This window comes from Schistocerca cancellata, chromosome 1 (genome assembly GCF_023864275.1).
Source record: "Schistocerca cancellata isolate TAMUIC-IGC-003103 chromosome 1, iqSchCanc2.1, whole genome shotgun sequence".
Lineage (NCBI taxonomy): Eukaryota > Metazoa > Arthropoda > Insecta > Orthoptera > Acrididae > Schistocerca > Schistocerca cancellata.
Genome location: NC_064626.1, coordinates 20,836,451 through 20,856,775, shown reverse-complemented (window position 1 = coordinate 20,856,775; position 20,325 = coordinate 20,836,451).

The window sequence follows — 20,325 nt, the reverse complement described above, 5'->3', positions numbered from 1 at the left end:
AGTAGTGAGGTATTCACGGATCACCGTGCTCTGTAGTCTTCTATGTCGGCGAAGCTAACCCATGGGAGATTGGAATGCTTGGTTCTATACCTCCAAGAATATCAATTCGCGATCGACTATATTCCTGGAGAAAAGAATACAATCGCGGATGCACTTTCACGGGCACCTGTATGGCTAGCGCGTGTTGGGATGGAGATTTGAGGGAGAATAACTTCAGCCTTCTGTCTTCAGAACGTAGCAAAATGTTAGCCTTGAGCAAGACAAAGACCCATTACTGAGAGAGATGAAAGAAAGGTGGAGAGAGAGGAACCAAGCGGTTACTCGACAATATTATTTGGTGAAGCACAGTATTCTTTTCATAAGACGCAATCTAGAGGACTCTAGGTGGTTATTAGTGATACCAGACGAACTGGTTAATAAGTTAGTTCGGTATATTCACGTACATTACGGTACTCTAGAGCGAGAAAGTGCTTCTAAACACTACGCGAGACATGCTGTTTCAATAACTTGTTTGAATAGTATACAGCGTATTATTAGAGTGTGCCAACCTTGTCAAAAATCCAAACCACCCACTGTGTTTTTTGCCGCGCCTATCTATCCAATCATTCTGAGTAAATTGCGAGAGCCGGCCGGAGTGGTCGAGCAGTTCTAGGCGCTACAGTCTGGAGCTGCGCGACTGCTACGGTCGCAGGTTCGAATCCTGCCTTGGGCATGGATGTGTGTGATGTCCTTAGCTTAGTTAGGTTTAAGTAGTTCTAAGTCTAGAGGACTGATGACCTCAGGTGTTAAGTCCCATAGTGCTCAGAGCCATTTGAGCCATTTTTTTAAATTGCGAGACCACGCGGCAGTTGAACTATTTGTGCTAATAACGCGTACCGAGTCACATTGTTCATATATTTTTGTGGCAGTTGAACTGACCTCAAAGTTTGTATGTCTCACTCCATTGCAGAGGGCCACTGGGAAAACTGTTGTTGCGGTATTCGCCAATAACTTCTTGCGTGAGGTCGAGCCGGTGAAGCGAGTTATCTCCAATAATGGACCACAATCCCCGTCACAGTATTTATTATGGATGCTTAGAATGAGAAGGATAAAAGCGACCTTCGTCTCGTTGTTCCATCCATTTTCAAATCCTTCAGAACGCATAATGAGAAAACTGGGTAAGTTACATAGGTTGTACTGCGTTCGGAAACACAACACGTGGATCTTTATCTCGAGTCTTTCCAAGAAATCATTAATGAACTGCTGGAAACGTCCAAGACGTTACCTCCTGACTTTTTAGTGAAAAACAAGGAGTCACCCGGAAATAGAAAAGAGGCTGTGCCATGGCCAACAGAGTCAAGATGTCATTGAAGTGGCGTTGAGTACCCGAGGACCGGCCGCGGTGGTGTAGCGGTTCTAGGCGCGCAGTCCGGAACCGCGCGACTACTGCGGTCGCAGGTTCGAATCCTGCCTCGGGCATGACTGTGTGTGATGTCCTTAGGTTAGTTAGGTTTAAGTAGTTCTAAGTTCTAGGGGACTGATGACCACAGTAGTTAAGTCCCATAGTGCTCAGAGCCATTTGAACCATTTTTTTGAAGTACCCAAGGTGCAGCTGAATTGTGGCAGAAGACCTATCAAAAGAAAGTAAAAAAAGTTGAGCTTCATATCGATCAAAAGGTCCTTATTAGCTCCCATAAGCTCTCAAACAAGCTGAAAGGAGTATGTAAAAAGTTGTGAACAGTTTTCAGTGGTCTGTACCGAGTACGTCAGATTCCACAACCCGAAGCGGTGGAGGTCCAGACTCTCTATTCGCGCACATCGCGGGGGTCACATCATCTCTCCAGTGTCGGGCCGCTCGTCGAGTGAAGGAGGCAACCGCATTAACGGGCAGCAGTGCATCGGTTACAACCTACTAGAGTCGTGAGGGCGGCGTTAGTGTCTTGGAGATACGCCGGCAGGGAGCCTGTAGTATGCAACTGCGAAGAAATATCTGTCGTTTTGTCAGTGTAAGGGTGCGTGGATTACAGCAAATGGACAACATTGCTTCTGTTACAAACTACTAGAGACCTAAAGGCAGTATTATTGTCTTGGCAGTATTATTGTCTTGCAGTTACGTCGGCTAGAAGCCAGTAGTATGCAATGGCGAAGAAAATTCTGTGTCTCTCTGCCAGTGTGATTGTGCGAGCATTACTGTAAACAGGCTGCTGTTCATCGGTCAGCTCCTACTACAGTCCCGAAGGCGCTATTAGCCTCTTGCAAATACGTCAGTAGGGGGCCTGTAGTATGAAACTGCAGTGCAATTTCTGTGTCGCTTCGTAAGTGTGAGGTTGCGACCTGAGGGCGGTATTAGTCTCTTGGAGCTACGTTGGCAGGAAGACTGTAGTATACGACTGCGAATCTATTTCAGTGTCGTTTTGTCAGTGTAAGGGTGCTTGGATTACACTAAATGGACAACGGTGCTTGTGCTGCAAATTACTAGAGACCTGAAAGCGGTATTATTCCCTTGCAGATATGTCGGCCAGGAGCCAGTAGTGTGCAATGGGGAAGAAAATTCTGTGTGGCTTTGTCAGTGAGAGGGTGCGTGCGAGGTTTACGGTAAATTGGCAGCGGTGTACCCTGCTACAAGCTGCTAGAATCCTGAGGGAGGTATTAATCTCTTCGAGAGATGTCTGCACGGTGGCTACAGTGTGCAGTCGCGAATCAGTTTCTGTGTCGAATCGTGAGCGTGCGAGGATTTCAGTAAACAGGCAGCGGTGCATCGATTACATGTTACTAGATACCCTACGGCAGTATTAATCTCTTAGAGGTTCGGCGTCATGGACCGAGTAGTAAGCAATCGGTGCATCGATTACATGTTACTAGATACCCTACGGCAGTATTAATCTCTTGGAGGTTGGGCGTCATGGACCGAGTAGTAAGCAATCGCCAAGCAATTTCTGTGTCGCATCATCAGTGTGAGGGTGCGACGTTTTCAGTAAATGGGCAGCGGTGCACTGGTTACGAGCTAGTGGAGGCCTGGATGCCTTATCAGTCTCTTGGTGATAACGTCGCCTGAAGCTTGTAGTATGCAATGGCAATGCAATTTCTGTGACACATGTTTAGTGTGAGGTTGCGAGGATTACGGTAAACAGACAGCGGTTCATCGCTACCAACTCCTAGAGTCCTGAAGGCGTTATTAGCCTCTCGGACACACGTCGCCAGGGAGCCTGAAGTACAGGCAGTCTCTTTGTCGGATCATAACAGTGAGGGTATGAGGCTTTCAGCAACTGGGCATCGGTGCATCGGTTACAAGCCAGTAGCGTTCTGAGGGCGGTATTAGTCGCTTTGAGGTGCATCGGCAGGGAGCCTGAAGTATGCAATCGCAAAGCATTTTAGATGTCGTACGAACAGGGCGAGGGTGCGAGGATTGCAGTAAACAGCAGCGGTTCATCGGTAACCAGGTACTAGAGTCCTGAAGGCGATGTTACCCTCTTGGAGATGCGTCGGCAGGCATCCTGTAGTATGCGATCGCAAAGCGATGTCTGTGTCGCTTTGTCAGTGTGACGGTGCGAGGATTACAGTGAAGTGGCAGTGGTGCATCGGTTAGAAGCTATTAGAGTCCTGAGGGCGGTATTCATCTCTTGGAGGTACGTCGGCAACGAAAAAGCACTCTCTGTGTCGCTATGTTAGTGTGGGGTTGCGAGACTCCTGTAAATGGGCAGCAGTGTATCGGATACAAGCTGCTAGAGACCTGCTGGCGGTGCTAGCCTCCGGAGATGCGTCGGCGGGGAGACCGTAGTATTGCCTTAAGATTGTGAAGCCCATATTGTAGAATTCTACAGGCAAATCTTTCTTTCTCATTCTAAGTTTTGATAAAGTTTAGTTTAGGTTACAAAACTTCTTGTTAAGCTTACGTGGGAAGGCCAACTGGATTATGCAATTTTGAAACTGTAAATATACTACGATGCCTATTTGTCTGCGGGTCCAGTGCTTAGCGAGAATGGGACCGCCGCCGTCTAGCGAGGTCTCGAAAGCAGTGGCCAGCGTCACTAGCGACAGATCAGATGGGGAATGTCGGCCCTCGGCAATGTGCCAGCGACCTGCCCCCACCCCCTGCTGACAGGCCGCAGCGCGTACGTCTCGAAGGTGGGCCGAGGATCGCTCAACTTGGCACACAAACTGCGTTTTTACTACTGCTAACTCGTCACTAGGTGCGTATCTACAAACGAGAATTCCATCTTCTACTGGTATCCACTATTATGGAATCTTACGGTTATTAGTCCTACAATGATAGGAAGTCCATAGGCCTACTAATAATTTCTTATGGCTGTACTGGGGTTAGAATCATGGCAAAATGGTTATCAGCTGCATAAGCCACCATATCTTTTATCAAATAAGAACTGTTACGCACAAGAGACTAAATGCTATAAACAAGCCGTTATACCATTTATGTCCTCCTCGATAGCTGAATGGTCAGCGGGACAGCCTGCCGTCTTAAGGAGGCCGTGTTCCATTCCCGCCTGGGTCGGGGATTTTCTCAGCTCAGGAGCTGGGTGTTGTGTTGTCTTCATCATAATTTCATCCCCATCCGGCGGGCAGGTCGCCCAGTGTGGCGTCGGATGTAATGAGGCCTGCACCAAGGCAGACGGACCTGCCCCGTAAGGGGTCTCCGGGCCGACGACGCCGAACGCTCATTTCCATACCATTTATGTCGACAACTGATCTTAAATTTTGTTGTACAAATAGTAATCAGTTCAAAAATAGTTCAAATGGCTCTGAGCACTATGGGACTTAACATCTATGGTCATCAGTCCCCTACAACTTAGAACTACTTAAACCTAAATAACCTAACGTAGTACCCGTGGTCTAGGGGCCTCAGCACTCTAATGCCGGCACGGTAGCTCAGCGTGTTCGGTCAGAGGGTTACGTGCCCTCTGTAATAAAAAAACTGAGCCAATCGATCAACAACGAACATTAATGGATGTCTTACGACGTCCGCCCCGAGCAGATGCAACGAACACAAGCGAACAAAATGAGATTAAAAAAAAAAAAAAAAAAAGGGTAGCGTCTTTGATTCATAATCAAAACGCCTTCGGTCCCGGGTTCGATCCCCACCACAGACTAAATTTTGATAAATAATCTGCATTGGCGGCCGAAGACTTCCGACATAAGAAGTCAGCCTCATTCTGCCAACGGCCTTGTCAAAGAGGGCGGAGGAGCGGATACAGGTTCAGGGCACTATCTTGTCCTAGGGGTGGGAAATTGCCCCTAAAGGCGGAAGAATCAGCAATGACCAACGACATGAGGATGCAGAAGGCAATGGAAACCACTGCATTAAAAACACGTAACGTGTATCCACAGGACATGTGGCCTGTAATTGAAGAAGTGTCATGATGATCTCTCCATTGGCAAAAGATTCCGGAATAGTCCTCCATTCGGATCTCCGGGAGGGGACTGCCAAGGGGGAGGTTACCATGAGAAAAAGATTGAATAATCAACGAAAGGATAACGTTCAACGAGTCGTGGCGTGGAATGTCAGAAGCTTGAACGTGGTAGGGAAACTAGAAAATCTGAAAAGGGAAATGCAAAGGCTCAATCTAGATATAGTAGGGGTCAGTGAAGTGAAGTGGAAGGAAGACAAGGATTTCTGGTTAGATGAGTATCGGGTAATATCAACAGCATCAGAAAATGGTATAACAGGTGTAGGATTCGTTATGAATAGGAAGGTAGGGCAGAGGGTGTGTTACTGTGGACAGTTCAGTGACCGGGTTGTTCTAATCAGAATCGACAGCAGACCACCACCGACAACGATAGTTCAGGTATACATGTCGACATCGCAAGCTGAAGATGAACAGATAGAGAAAGTGTATGAGGATATTGAAAGGGTAATGCAGTATGTAAAGGGGGACGAAAATCTAATAGTCATGGGCGACTGGAATGCAGTTGTAGGGGAAGGAGTAGAAGAAAAGGTTACAGGAGAATATGGGCTTGGGACAAGGAATGAAAGAGCAGAAAGACTAATTGAGTTCTGTAACAAGTTTCAGCTAGTAATATCGAATACCCTGTTCAAGAATCACAAGAAGAGGAGGTATACTTGCAAAAGGCCGCGAGATACGGGAAGATTTCAATTAGATTACATCATCGTCAGACAGAGATTCCGAAATCAGATACTGGATTCTAAGGCGTACCCAGGAGCAGATATAGACTCAGATCACAATATAGTAGTGATGAAGAGTAGGCTGAAGTTAAAGAATCAATACGCAAAGAAGTGGGATACGGAAGTACTAAGGAATGACGAGATACGTTTGAAGTTCTCTAACGCTATAGTTACAGCAATAAGGAATAGCGCGGTAGGCAGTACAGTTGAAGACGAATGGACGTCTCTAAAAAGGGCCATCACAAAAGTTGGGCAGGAAAACTTAGGTACAAAGAAGGTAGCTGCGAAGAAACCATGGGTAACACAAGAAATATTTCAGTTGATTGATGAAAGGAGGAAGTACAAACATGTTCCGGGAAAATCAGGAATACAGAAATACAAGTCGCTGAGGAATGAAATGAATAGGAAGTGCAGGGAAGCTAAGACGAAATGGCTGCAGGAAAAATGTGAAGACATCGAAAAAGATACGATTGTCGGAAGGACAGACTCAGCATACAGGAAAGTCAAAACAACCTTTGGTGACATTAAAAGCAACGGTGGTAACATTAAGAGTGCAACGGGAATTCCACTGTTAAATGCAGAGGAGAGAGCAGATAGGTGGAAAGAATACATTGAAAGCCTCTATGAGGGTGAAGATTTGTCTGATGTGATAGAAGAAGAAACAGGAGTCGATTTAGAAGAGATAGGGGATCCAGTATTAGAATCGGAATTTAAAAGAGCTTTGGAGGACTTACGGTCAAATAAGGCAGAAGGGATAGATAACATTCCATCAGAATTTCTAAAATCATTGGGGGAAGTGGCAACAAAACGACTATTCACGTTGGTGTGTAGAATATATGAGTCTGGCGATATACCATCTGACTTTCGGAAAAGCATCATCCACACAATTCCGAAGACGGCAAGAGCTGACAAGTGCGAGAATTATCGCACAATCAGCTTAACAGCTCATGCATCGAAGCTGCTTACAAGAATAATATACAGAAGAATGGAAAAGAAAATTGAGAATGCGCTAGGTGACGATCAGTTTGGATTTAGAAAAAGTAAAGGGACGAGAGGGGCAATTCTGACGTTACGGCTAATAATGGAAGCAAGGCTAAAGAAAAATCAAGACACTTTCATAGGATTTGTCGACCTGGAAAAAGCGTTCGACAATATAAAATGGTCCAAGCTGTTCGAGATTCTGAAAAAAGTAGGCGTAAGCTATAGGGAGAGACGAGTCATATACAATATGTACAACAACCAAGAGGGAATAATAAGAGTGGACGATCAAGAACGAAGTGCTCGTATTAAGAAGGGTGTAAGACAAGGCTGTAGCCTTTCGCCCCTACTCTTCAATCTGTACATCGAGGAAGCAATGATGGAAATAAAAGAAAGGTTCAGGAGTGGAATTAAAATACAAGGTGAAAGGATATCAATGATACGATTCGCTGGTGACATTGCTATCCTGAGTGAAAGTGAAGAAGAATTAAATGAACTCCTGAACGGAATGAACAGTCTAATGAGTACACAGTATGGTTTGAGAGTAAATCGGAGAAAGACGAAGGTAATGAGAAGTAGTAGCAATGAGAACAGCGAGAAACTTAACATCAGGATTGATGGTCACGAAGTCAATGAAGTTAAGGAATTCTGCTGCCTAGGCAGTAAAATAACCAATGACGGACGGAGCAAGGAGGACATCAAAAGTAGACTCGCTATGGCAAAAAAAGGCATTTCTGGCCAAGAGAAGTCTACTAATATCAAATACCGGCCTTAATTTGAGGAAGAAATTTTTGAGGATGTACGTCTGGAGTACAGCATTGTATGGTAGTCAAACATGGACTGTGGGAAAACCGGAAAAGAAGAGAATCGAAGTATTTGAGATGTGGTGCTATAGACGAATGTTGAACTGATAAGGTAAGGAATGAGGAGGTTCTACGCAGAATCGGAGAGGAAATGAATATGTGGAAAACACTGATACGGAGAAGGGACAGGTTGATAGGACATCTGCTAAGACATGAGGGAATGACTTCCATGGTACTAGAGGGAGCTGCAGAGAGCAAAAACTGTAGAGGAAGACAGAGATTGGAATACGTCAAGCAAATAATTGAGGACGTAGGTTGCAAGTGCTACTCTGAGATAAAGAGGTTAGCACAGGAAAGGAATTCGTGGCGGGCCGCATCAAACCAGTCAGTAGACTGATGACCAAAAAAAAAAAACCTAAGGACATCACACAACACCGAGTCATCACGAGGCAAAGAAAATCCCTGACCCCGCCGGGAATCGAACCCGGGAACCTGGGTAGTAATCAGTAACACTTCATAATCGCAGATTCCATTAGAAGATGCACTTCTCGTTAATGCATACACATCCAGTTGCGAGTTGACGGGCTTAGAAACGCATTTTGCCCGCTGACGTCTCGGGCCCGCCTCCGTGACGCACGCGCCGCGGCCTGTCTTTCTCGTGGGCCTCGTGTCACCGCCTGGCCCGGCTGCAGATCGGCAAAGCTGACAGCGGCAGCGGCGCCGAGTGACCGAACACCTGCCTCGGCAGGGACGGCGACCGCACAGCGGACCTCTTTCGGCCCCGCCAGAAGCCGTCAAAACAGTTTCGGCCAGTCCGTGCGGACTACCTGCAGGCGAGAAGGCTGCAGCGCCTTACTACGAGCCGTCCCGCCACAACCAGTCATTGCACCACTACCGAGGGGAGCGTCTGACTCTCAGCTGGAGACGGGCACTGCGCTGTGGTATGACCTGCATCCACGGTAGCAGCTGAAGGACTCGCACACCAGGGCGGTGAGTTATGAGCAGTGGCTGTCAGTACTCCACTTGTAAGTAGGCTGTTTATGTTTTCTTATTGGCAACGTTACGTAGCGCTCTGTATGAAAATCACTGGCTGTGCTGTGTGCAGTCTGTGGCCAGTTTGCATTGTTGTCAGCCATTGTAGTGGGGCAGCTGGATGTGAACAGCGCGTAGCGTTGCGCAGTTGGAGGTGAGCCGCCAGCAGTGGTGGATGTGGGGAGAGAAATGGCGGAGATTCGAAATTTGTAACACTGGATGGCATGAACTGGTATATATATTATGATTATTAAGGTAAATACATTGTTTGTTCTCTATTAAAATCTTTCATTTGCTATGCCTATCAGTAGTTAGTCCCTTCCGTAGTTTGAATCTTTTATTTAGCTGGCAGTAGTGGCGCTCGCTGTATTGCAGTAGATCGAGTAACCAAGATTTTTGTGAGGTAAGTGATTTCTGAAAGGTATAGGTTAATGTTAGTCAGGGCCATTCTTTTGTAGGGATTTCTGAAAGTCAGATTGCGTTGCGCTAAAAATATTGTGTGTCAGTTTAAGCACAGTCTTGTATAATTTTTCTAAGGGGACGTTTCACACTCACTGACAGCGCCACACCGCGACGAGATGTGAGCCGGGCGAGCCCCTGCGCCCGTAACCAACCGGCCGACCCTGGGCAACGGGACACTCTGATTGTCAGCCCCGTGGTGCGGCTGCGGATGCAGCACGATGTGTGGTCGACGTGAACCGCATCCAGAAGGAGGGGAGACGACGCAGGCAAGGAGGTGACGCACATCGCAGGTAAACGGTCGACTGTTGCTGACGACTGCACTTGAAGTCCGCCCCCTGTCCCCAAGTATCCGACACGGAAGTCCACCCCATCAGGTCTGTGCAGGTGACCTGTGTTCCGAAGTGCTACGAACATGCAGTGAATAGTGTGTGTTTTCTTCCAGTACGACTGAAAATTATCTAATGCAACTGTGTTAGACTCTTGTTTTCATGTGCTGAATGAAGTTTATTCTACATGATTGAGATGGAATGTTCGTATACTCTCCCCTTAAAAATTCTATGTGCCTGACAGCAGGACTGATCAAAGACTATCAGATTTACTTGTTTAATGTTTCACTTGTACAACTCATCAGGTTCAGTCTGTTTGACTAATCCATCCGAAAAAAATGGTTCAAATGGCTCTGAGCACTATGGGACTTAACATCTACGGTCATCAGTCCCCTAGAACTTACAACTACTTAAACCTAACTAACCTAAGGACATCACATAACACCCAGTCATCACGAGGCAGAGTAAATCCCTGACCCCGCCGGGAATCGAACCCGGGAACCCGGGCTAATCCATCCGACCACGTTTCAGTACTATTAACTAATAACTAGAGTCCCATTTTGAAAACAATTGATTCATATAAATTTAAACGAGCTAATCTTCTGGGGTGATTCAAAGACAGAACTTTAATATGCACCACTACCGGAATGTCACAAAACCTTTATTTTATCATTTACATAAACGCATTATGATATAATCGTTGTACTTGTTTTATCTGTTGTTTTTGACGACATTTCATCTTCTAATCTTTATACATTTGTTTCTCTGTACCCTGCATTTTTGGCGGTGTTTTGCTTCTATGACGATTTGTAGATTTCTGTACTTTTTACTTCTATATGTTTTTATGTAATACTTAGTTTTTATTGATGTCCTTGTGTGATTTCGTCTTGCAATTTTATATATTTGATTCATTTTACTTCTCGCAAATCATCGAGTATGAAACAATACATGAAAATTATTAGGGTGTACAATCACAGCAAAAAACTCCTGACATTATGGGAAAACTTTCGTATACAAATAGCCCTTACAATGAAAAAGAAAGTAATTAATGACCAAATCAACATAAGCAGTAACTTACTGGTTATGTTATCCACTAAAACAATAGCAAAGAGCAATGTGAAACATAACCAAATAAACTATTATTGAATGTTTCCTTCCTTTCTCCTTCTCTCTGTCTGTCTATCTCCCTCACTCCCTTTTCGCCAGAGAAACCCCCCCCCCCCCCCCCCACACACACACACATACACAAACCAAATGAAAGGTATCAAACCGCACACAGGTCAAACAAAAGACAAACTCAGGGACAGTTGGCTACACTGCAGACTGTAAACACACACATGTTGATCATACAATGAAAAGTGTAAGTGATGTGTTATAATAACTGTGGGTGAAGTGCGATAATCGGCCAGTTAGACTATGGGGACCGTATGGACACATCTCCAGGGCCGCACTCATAGGCACTGGAAACACTGCAAATCGTAAGTAACATCAGACGATATTTTAATCTACGGGCCACTGGAGATGTTTCATAAATAAAACAATGGAAACTGCCTTTCATTTAGTTGCAAAGACAGAACATACATCCGCGAATTTTGAAGCACCAAGGAATGACCACGCCGGCCGCTGTGGTAGAACGGTTCTAGGTGCTTCAGTCCGGAAACGCGCGGCTGCTACGGTCGCAGGTTCGAATCCTGCCTTGGGCATGGATGTGTGTGATGTCCTTAGGTTAGTTAGGTTTAAGTAGCTCTAAGTCCTAGGGGACTTCAGATGTTAAGTCCGATAGTGCTTAGAGCCAAGGAATGACCGAAAACGGAAAAGAATGACGATAAGTAACATATTCTTTAGAAGAGAGAGTATGCATCGTAAAACAACTTATATAACATCAAACAAAAAATTAAAGGTGGGAATGCATACAATGATTTTACGACTTGGCACGGAATGCGCGTCATAAAAGAACATAAAGCAGGATCTAAACGTTAAAACACGTGCAATATGCTCACGTAAAAGGGCATATTGTAGAATGTTGTGTCGACCCTTGAAAGTGCACTTTTTCCGGCCGCAGGATGTGTACACCGCGGGTCATCCGCATAGGGCACAGCAGTTTACTGTAGGCCGCGGAACTTTGGCTCGCAGCGTTACATATTTCTCCGTGACGTCTCTATGATGTGTACCTGCCCAGTTTCGATCACGTGGGAAGTCTACCGACTTTCGTGGTCGTTTGAAGTACTGACAAGCAAGAGACGTCATGATAGATTTCATTGTATTTATATGATGGTCGTACTTCTTGGGATTTACACCCGATGACCTACAAATATATGCTGGTTCAAACTGTGGTGTCACCGCCAGACACCACACTTCCTAGGTGGTAGCCTTTAAATCGGCCGCGGTCCGTTAGTATACGTCGGACCCGCGTGTCGCCACTTTCAGTGATAGGAGACCGAGCGCCGCCACACGGCAGGTCTAGTCTAGAGAGACTCCCTAGCTCTCGTCCCAGTTGTACAGCCGACTTTGCTAGCGATGGTTCACTGGCTTCATACACTCTCATTTGCAAAGACGACAGTTTAGCATAGCCTTCAGCTACGTCATTTGCTACGACCTAGAAAGGCGCCATATTCAGTTACTACGAATGTATTCTGAACAGATAATATTGTGAATCATGTACAGTCAAGAGCGACGTTCATCATTAATGGATTAAAGTTAAGTATCAAACTAATTACGTCCGCTTTCTGAATTCTAATTCCTTGTCATGTTCCACACCTCACGCCAGCCTGCGTGAGCTAAAACGCGTGCATTTCGGCCTCCACTAGTAACACGGTGTTGGCTCTTCTGCCAACACAAACCACCAGATCCCATGAAAGCGTGTCGGTTTTGGTACGGTTTCTTATAACTAAACGTAAGGCAGCGACATATCGGCGATTAAAGCTTGCAGAAGATCTGAGGTAAGGGACGCTGTCACAGCTTGGGAATGTTCAGTGCGGTGTTACGGGTAGAGGCACAGAGTGCCGAAATGGGAAGCAGCCCACTTGTATCTTGCTCCTTGCAAATATATATTCATTCTGTTTAGCTTTTGTAAAAGGTTCTGAAAGTTCCTTATCAGTTTAACAAAAGTATGTTCTGCAATGCTGGATATTGTATACAGCCTCAACGTGGAATAACCACGGACGGTTGGCACTGGGCAGCAGTAGCAGTGGACGGTATGTGATGCGCGTCGATGGGACGCGGAAAACGGAGCAGTCGTTACCGTAGTGTGGAAACCAAGCGATTTGTATCATTTCCAAAAGGGCATGATCATTGGCTTTCGGGCGATGGGTGGAAGCATTTCCCAACGCCTAAATTTGTAAACTGTTCGAGTGCCGCGTTGTTTACAGAATATCGTGGATGTCAAAACGGCGCTGTCCAAAATCGGCGCCGAGGCGACTGCGATGTACCAGGGGTCATACACGACAGGGGTGAACGTCGGCTGCGGCGATGTGTAGGGCCGAACAGGCCAGCAACTGCTGAGCAACTGGCCGCGCAGATGACGGGGAGCTCTCCCCCAGAGGTGTGGCTCTCCTGTACAGAGTGTTACAAAAAGGTACGGCCAAACTTTCAGCAAACATTCCTCACACCCAAATAAAGAAAAGATATGTGGACATGTGTCCGGAAACGCTTAATTTCCATGTTAGAGCTCATTTTAGTTTCGTCACTATATACTGTACTTCCTCGATTCACCGCCAGTTGGCACAATTGAAGGAAGATAATGTTGACTTCGGTGCTTGTGTTGACATGCGACTCATTGCTCTACAGTACTAGCATCAAGCACATCAGTACGTAGCATCAACAGGTTTGTGTTCATCGCGAACGTGGTTTTGCAGTCAGTGCAATGTTTACAAATGCGGAGTTGGCAGATGCCCATTTGATGTATGAATTATCACGGGGCAATAGCCGTGGCGCGGTACGCATGTATAGAGACAGATTTCCAGAACGAAGGAGTCCCGACAGGAAGACGTTGGAAGCAATTGATCGGCGTCTTAGGGAGCACGGAAAATTCCAGCCTATGACTCGCGACTGGGGAAGACCTAGAACGACGAGGACACCTGCAATGGACGAGGCAATTCTTCGTGCAGTTGACGATAACCCTAATTTCAGCGTTGCTGCTGTACAAGGTAACGTTGACCACGTCACTGTATGGAGAGTGCCACGGGAGAACCAGTTGTTTGCGTACCACGTACAGCGTGTGCAGCCACTATCAGCAGCTGATTGGCCTCGACGGGTACACTTCTGCGAATGGTTCATCCAACAATGTGTGTCCCCCTGCGGGTCCGGGGATTAGAATAGGCCCGAGGTATTCCTGCCTGTCGTAAGAGGCGACTAAAAGGAGTCCATCCCCCTCACGGGGGTAGTTAGCGCCTGCGTCCGGAGACGGACGGTTTCACGACCTATAATCGTGGTCTTTTTGGTTTTTCACTTCTCGTTTCTTCCTTCCTTTTGTTGGTTCCTTTCTTTGCTCTTCTCCACCTCACTGTCTTCCTTACTCTTTCCCTTGACTTCTCCTTGCCTTCTCATTGCCTTTTTCTCCTTGCCTTCTCATTGCCTTTTTCTCCTTGCCTTCTCATTGCCTTTTTCTCCTTGCCTTCTCATTGCCTTTTTCTCCTTGCCTTCTCATTGCCTTTTTCTCCTTGCCTTCTCATTGCCTTTTTCTCCTTGCCTTCTCATTGCCTTTTTCTCCTTGCCTTCTCATTGCCTTTTTCTCCTTGCCTTCTCATTGCCTTTTTCTCCTTGCCTTCTCATTGCCTTCTTCTCCTTGCTTCCTCATTGCCTTCTTCTCCTTGCCTTCTCTGGTCTCCGCCTCGGCGTTTGAGACAGTCTGTCCTCTTTCTCCCTCTCTCTCTTCTTTTTCCTCTTCTTCCTTCCTCCCTGTGCGTGTCTGAAGGCCGACCCACGCGTTCGCACGCGTAGCCGGTGACGGGGTAACGCGTAAGTCCCCGCCCTGGGTAGACATGTAAGGCACGCGCGTACCCCCTGGTAAAGGCCAGGCCCGGGGAGGGGTGATTGCCTGAGCTGATACCTTCTGACCATGCCGATTGGTCCCTCCGTCTGTTTCTCGGGAGGTGTGACCTGAGGTGTAAACATTCACCTAAGGCGGGAGTGCCCTCTGAGAGGGTCCCCATAAGGAAGGAGCGCGCCATCGGAGACGCTGGCAATCATGGGGGATTCCTCCGCAATGGATTCTACTCCATCGCTTTCGACTTCGACCCAAAAACGGAAACGTGACCAGCCAACAGTGACAAAAGTACTACCGCCTGCCCCACAGTTCCTCGTAGTTTCTCGATCTGAGGACGGAAAGGATTTTTCCTCTGTCAACCCTTTCGTTATTCAGAAGGGCGTAGATGCCATAGCCGGATCTGTCAAATCTTGTACCAGGTTGCGTAACGGTACCTTATTACTAGAAACTGAGAATGCCTTTCAGGCACAAAAACTGCTTCGGGCCACACTCTTGTACACGTTCCCTGTCCGGGTGGAGGCCCACCGAACTTTGAATTCGTCTCGTGGTGTAGTCTATAGTAGCTCCCTCGACGGATTGACTGACGAGGAGCTTCAATCTTTCCTCGCTGAGCAGGGCGTGACGGCTGTCCATAGGGTCATGAAAAAGGTCAACAACGACCTTGTACCGACCCGGACACTTTTCTTGACCTTCGATAGTGTTAAGCTGCCATCACGCATCAAGGCAGGCTACGAGGTTATTTCTGTTCGCCCCTATGTCCCGACACCTACGCGCTGCTACCAGTGTCAGCGTTTCAATCACACTCGACAGTCTTGTTCCAATGCGGCTAAATGTGTCACTTGTGGCAGGGATGCCCATGAGGGTGACTGTCCACCTCCGTCTCCTCGTTGTGTGAACTGTCAGGGTGACCATGCCGCATCCTCCCGCTACTGTCCTGTCTATAAGGACGAACGTTGCATCCAAGAAATTCGGGTCAAAGAGAAAGTGTCCACCTCGGCTGCTCGCAAGCTATTGGCTAGTAGGAAGCCCACGCTGCTCCCAGCGGGGAAATATAGTACTGTCCTCGCCTCTCCTCGGACTACCCGGGAGGTAGCAACCCAGACATGCGATCTGACCTTCAGCACCACGGTCGTCCGTTCGGCCAGTGCTAAGATCGCGCGGTCGACGTCTCCTCTTCCTCCCATCACACCACAGACACCAGCCACTTCCTCAGCTTCTGCTAAGTCGAAGACCCCGAAGTCAGATGCATGGTCCTTCAAGAAGGAACCATCCCGTGCAGACTTCCTCCGTCCCTCGACCTCCCAGCCTTCGACCGGTACTTCCACCAAACGTCCTTCCAAAAAGGCGCATAGGAAGCACAGTTCTCCTTCTCCGCCACGGCGCATTTCTTCTCCTGCGCCTCCCAGCGGTTGCCGTCATCCGTTTCGCCTGGCCGCACCGCCGGTAGCCGTATATCTGGCCGTTCACCGGCGGAGGAAGCTCCCCCTCCCGGCCATCCTCCCGAGATGGCCGATGACACTATAGACCCCATGGACGATGACTGTCCGCCTACTGATAGCGGCGGCAGTGCTCGCTCGAAGCCAGGCCCTAAGCGGCCTTCGAGGTGACCCCTTCTCTCCTCTTCCTTTTCTTACGATGGCACTTATTCACTGGAATATTCGCAGCATTCGCTCCAACCGAGAGGACTTGAAGTTGCTGCTCCGCTTGCATCGTCCGCTCGTCGTAGCCCTCCAGGAAACGAAGCTACGCCCATGCGATCACATTGCCTTGGCACACTACACCTCTGTGCGTTTTGACCTACCCCCTGTGGTAGGTATCCCAGCTTATGGAGGGGTTATGTTGCTGGTCCGGGATGATATTTACTACGATCCCATCACGTTGCACACCGGCCTGCAGGCAGTTGCCATCCGCATTACTCTCCCCACTTTTACGTTTTCCTTTTGTACCGTTTACACTCCATCGTCCTCTGCCGTTACCAGGGCAGACATGATGCAATTTATTGCTCAGCTACCTGCACCGTTTTTGTTAACTGGAGACTTCAATGCCCACCATCCCCTTTGGGGTTCTCCAGCCTCCTGCCCGAGGGGCTCCTTGTTCGCAGACCTTTTCAACCAGCTCAATCTTGTCTGCCTCAATACTGGCGCTCCTACTTTTCTTTCGGACACATCTCATACCTATTCCCATTTAGACCTCTCCATATGTACTCCCCAACTTGCACGCCGGTTTGAGTGGTATGCACTTGCTGATACATATTCGAGCGACCACTTCCCGTGTGTTATCCATCTCCTGCAGCATACTCCCTCTCCGTGCTCCTCTAGTTGGACCATCTCCAAGGCAGACTGGGGGCTCTTTTCATCCAGGGCGACCTTTCAGGATCAAACCTTCACAAGCTGCGATCGTCAGGTCGCACACCTCACGGAAGTCATTCTCGCTGCTGCTGAATATTCCATCCCTCACCCTACTTCTTCTCCACGTCGCGTACCGGTCCCCTGGTGGACCGCAGCATGTAGAGACGCTTTACGTGCTCGTCGACGTGCTTTACGCACCTTTAAACGCCACCCTACAGTGGCGAATTGTATTAATTATAAACGTTTACGTGCTCAGTGTCGTCGTATTATTAAAGAAAGCAAGAAAGCCAGCTGGGCTGCTTTCACAAGCACCTTCAACAGTTTTACTCCTTCTTCTGTTGTCTGGGGTAGCCTGCGCCGGCTATCTGGCACTAAGGTCCACTCCCCAGTTTCTGGCTTGAAGGTCGCGAATGAAGTCCTTGTGGCCCCTGAGGCTGTCTCCAATGCCTTCGGCCGCTTTTTCGCCGAGGTTTCGAGCTCCGCTCATTACCACCCTGCCTTCCTCCCCCGCAAACAGGCAGAGGAGGCTAGGCCACCTGACTTTTGCTCCTCGAATTGTGAAAGTTATAATGCCCCATTCACCATGCGGGAACTCGAAACCGCACTTGGCCGATCACGGTCCTCCGCTCCAGGGCCTGATTCTATTCATATTCAGATGCTGAAGAACCTTTCTCCTGCGGGTAAAGGTTTTCTTCTTCATACATACAATCGCATCTGGATTGAGGGACATGTTCCCGCATGCTGGCGCGAGTCTATTGTTGTCCCGATTCCTAAGCCGGGGAAGGACAAGCACTTGCCTTCCAGTTATCGACCTATCTCACTTACCAGCTGTGTCTGTAAAGTGATGGAGCGAATGGTTAACTCTCGATTGGTTTGGCTGCTCGAGTCTCGAAGCCTACTTACCAATGTCCAATGTGGATTTCGTAGGCGCCGCTCTGCTGTTGACCATCTGGTTACCTTGTCGACCTTCATTATGAATAACTTCTTGCGGAAGCGCCCGACCGCGGCTGTGTTCTTTGATTTGGAGAAGGCTTACGACACCTGTTGGAGGGCGGGCATTCTCCGCACCATGCATACATGGGGCCTTCGCGGTCGCCTCCCTCTTTTTATTCGTTCCTTCTTAATGGATCGACAGTTCAGGGTACGTGTGGGTTCTGTCCTGTCCGACACCTTTCGCCAGGAGAATGGGGTGCCACAGGGCTCGGTTTTGAGCGTCGCTCTGTTCGCCATCGCGATCAATCCAATAATGGATTGCCTCCCAGCTGATGTATCAGGCTCCCTTTTTGTGGACGATTTTACCATCTATTGCAGCGCGCAGCGTACACGTGTCCTGGAGCGCTGTCTTCAGCGTTCTCTTGACCGTCTTTACTCCTGGAGTGTCGCCAATGGCTTCCGTTTTTCTGCCGAGAAGACGGTCTGTATTAACTTCTGGCGCTACAAAGAGTTTCTCCCACCGTCCTTACGACTTGGTCCCGTTGCTCTCCCAATCGTGGAGACCACCAAATTTTTAGGCCTTACCTTTGATAGGAAACTTAGCTGGTCTCCACATGTGTCATATTTGGCCGCCCGTTGTACCCGTTCTTTAAATGTCCTCCGTGTTCTCAGTGGTATGTCGTGGGGAGCGGATCGAACCGTCCTACTTCGTCTATATCTGTCGATCGTCCGCTCCAAGCTGGATTATGGAAGCTTCGTATACTCCTCTGCACGGCCATACATCTTACGCCGCCTCAACTCCATACAACATCGGGGTTTACGACTTGCGATCGGAGCATTTTATACTAGTCCCGTAGAGAGTCTTCATGCTGACGCCGGCGAATTGCCACTCACCTAACGGCGCGATATACTGCTTTGTCGGTATGCCTGTCGGCTACTGTCAATGCCCGACCATCCGTCTTATCGTTCCTTTTTTGACGACTCTCTCGACAGTCAATACGGGTTGTATGTCTCTGCCCTGCTACCCCCTGGAGTTCGCTTTCGTCGCCTCCTTCAACACCTTAATTTTTCACTCCCTGCAACCTTTCGAGTGGGCGAGAGCCACACGCCACCATGGCTCCAGGCTCAGGTCCGCGTTCACCTTGACCTCAGCTCGCTCCCAAAAGAGGTTACCCCCGGTTCGGTCTACCACTCCCGTTTTTTGGAACTTCGTTCGAAGTTCATCAACATGACTTTCATTTATACAGATGGCTCTAAGACCAATGACGGGGTCGGGTGTTCCTTTATTGTCAGGGCACAAAGTTTCAAATACCGGCTCCATGACCATTGTTCGGTCTTCACAGCTGAGCTCTTTGCCCTCTACCAGGCTGTTCTTTACATCTGCCGCCACCGACATTCTGCTTATGTCATCTGCTCAGATTCTCTGAGCGCCATCCAGAGCCTCAGTGATCCGTACCCGGTTCACCCTTTCGTACACCGGATCCAACGCTCTCTTCAGCGGCTGGTGGACGTCGGTCCGCCGGTTAGCTTTATGTGGGTTCCTGGCCATGTCGGTATCCCTGGGAACGAAGCTGTAGATGCCGCGGCCAAGGCTGCGGTCCTCCAGCCTCGGACAGCTTCTTGTTGTGTCCCTTCGTCCGATTTTAGCAGGGTCATTTGTCGGCGCGTCGTGTCGCTGTGGCATGCCGATTGGGCTGCACTTACCGACAACAAGCTTCGGGCCTTAAAACCTCTTCCCGTGGCTTGGACGTCCTCCTCACGCCCTTCTCGGCGGGAGGAGGTCGTTTTAGCAAGGTTACGAATTGGACACTGCCGGTTCAGCCATCGCCATCTGCTGACGGCTGCGCCTGCGCCGTTCTGCCCATGTGGGCACTTGCTGACGGTTAGACACATTTTAATGTCCTGTCCAGATCTTAACCAACTGCGCCTCGATCTTAAACTGCCTAATACTTTCGATGCAATTTTAGCGGATGACCCACGAGCAGCTGCTCGTGTTCTTTGTTTTATCAGTTTGACGAACCTCGCTAAGGACATTTGATGATGTTGTTTTTTAATCCTATGCCTGTCAGTCTCTTTTATCGTGTTTTCCCTTTTAGTTGTTGTTGTCAACTTGTGCCTCGCGGTGCATTCTTAGAGTAGTCAGGGCGCTAATGACCCTTGAAGTTGTGCGCCCTAAAACCACAAAAAAAAAAAAACCAACAATGTGTCAATCCTCTTTACGGACGAGGCTTCATTCCAACGTGACCAAATTGTAAATTTTCACAATCAACATGTGTGAGCTGACGAGAATCCGCACGCAGTTGTGCAATCACGTCATCAACACAGATTTTCTGTGAACGTTTGG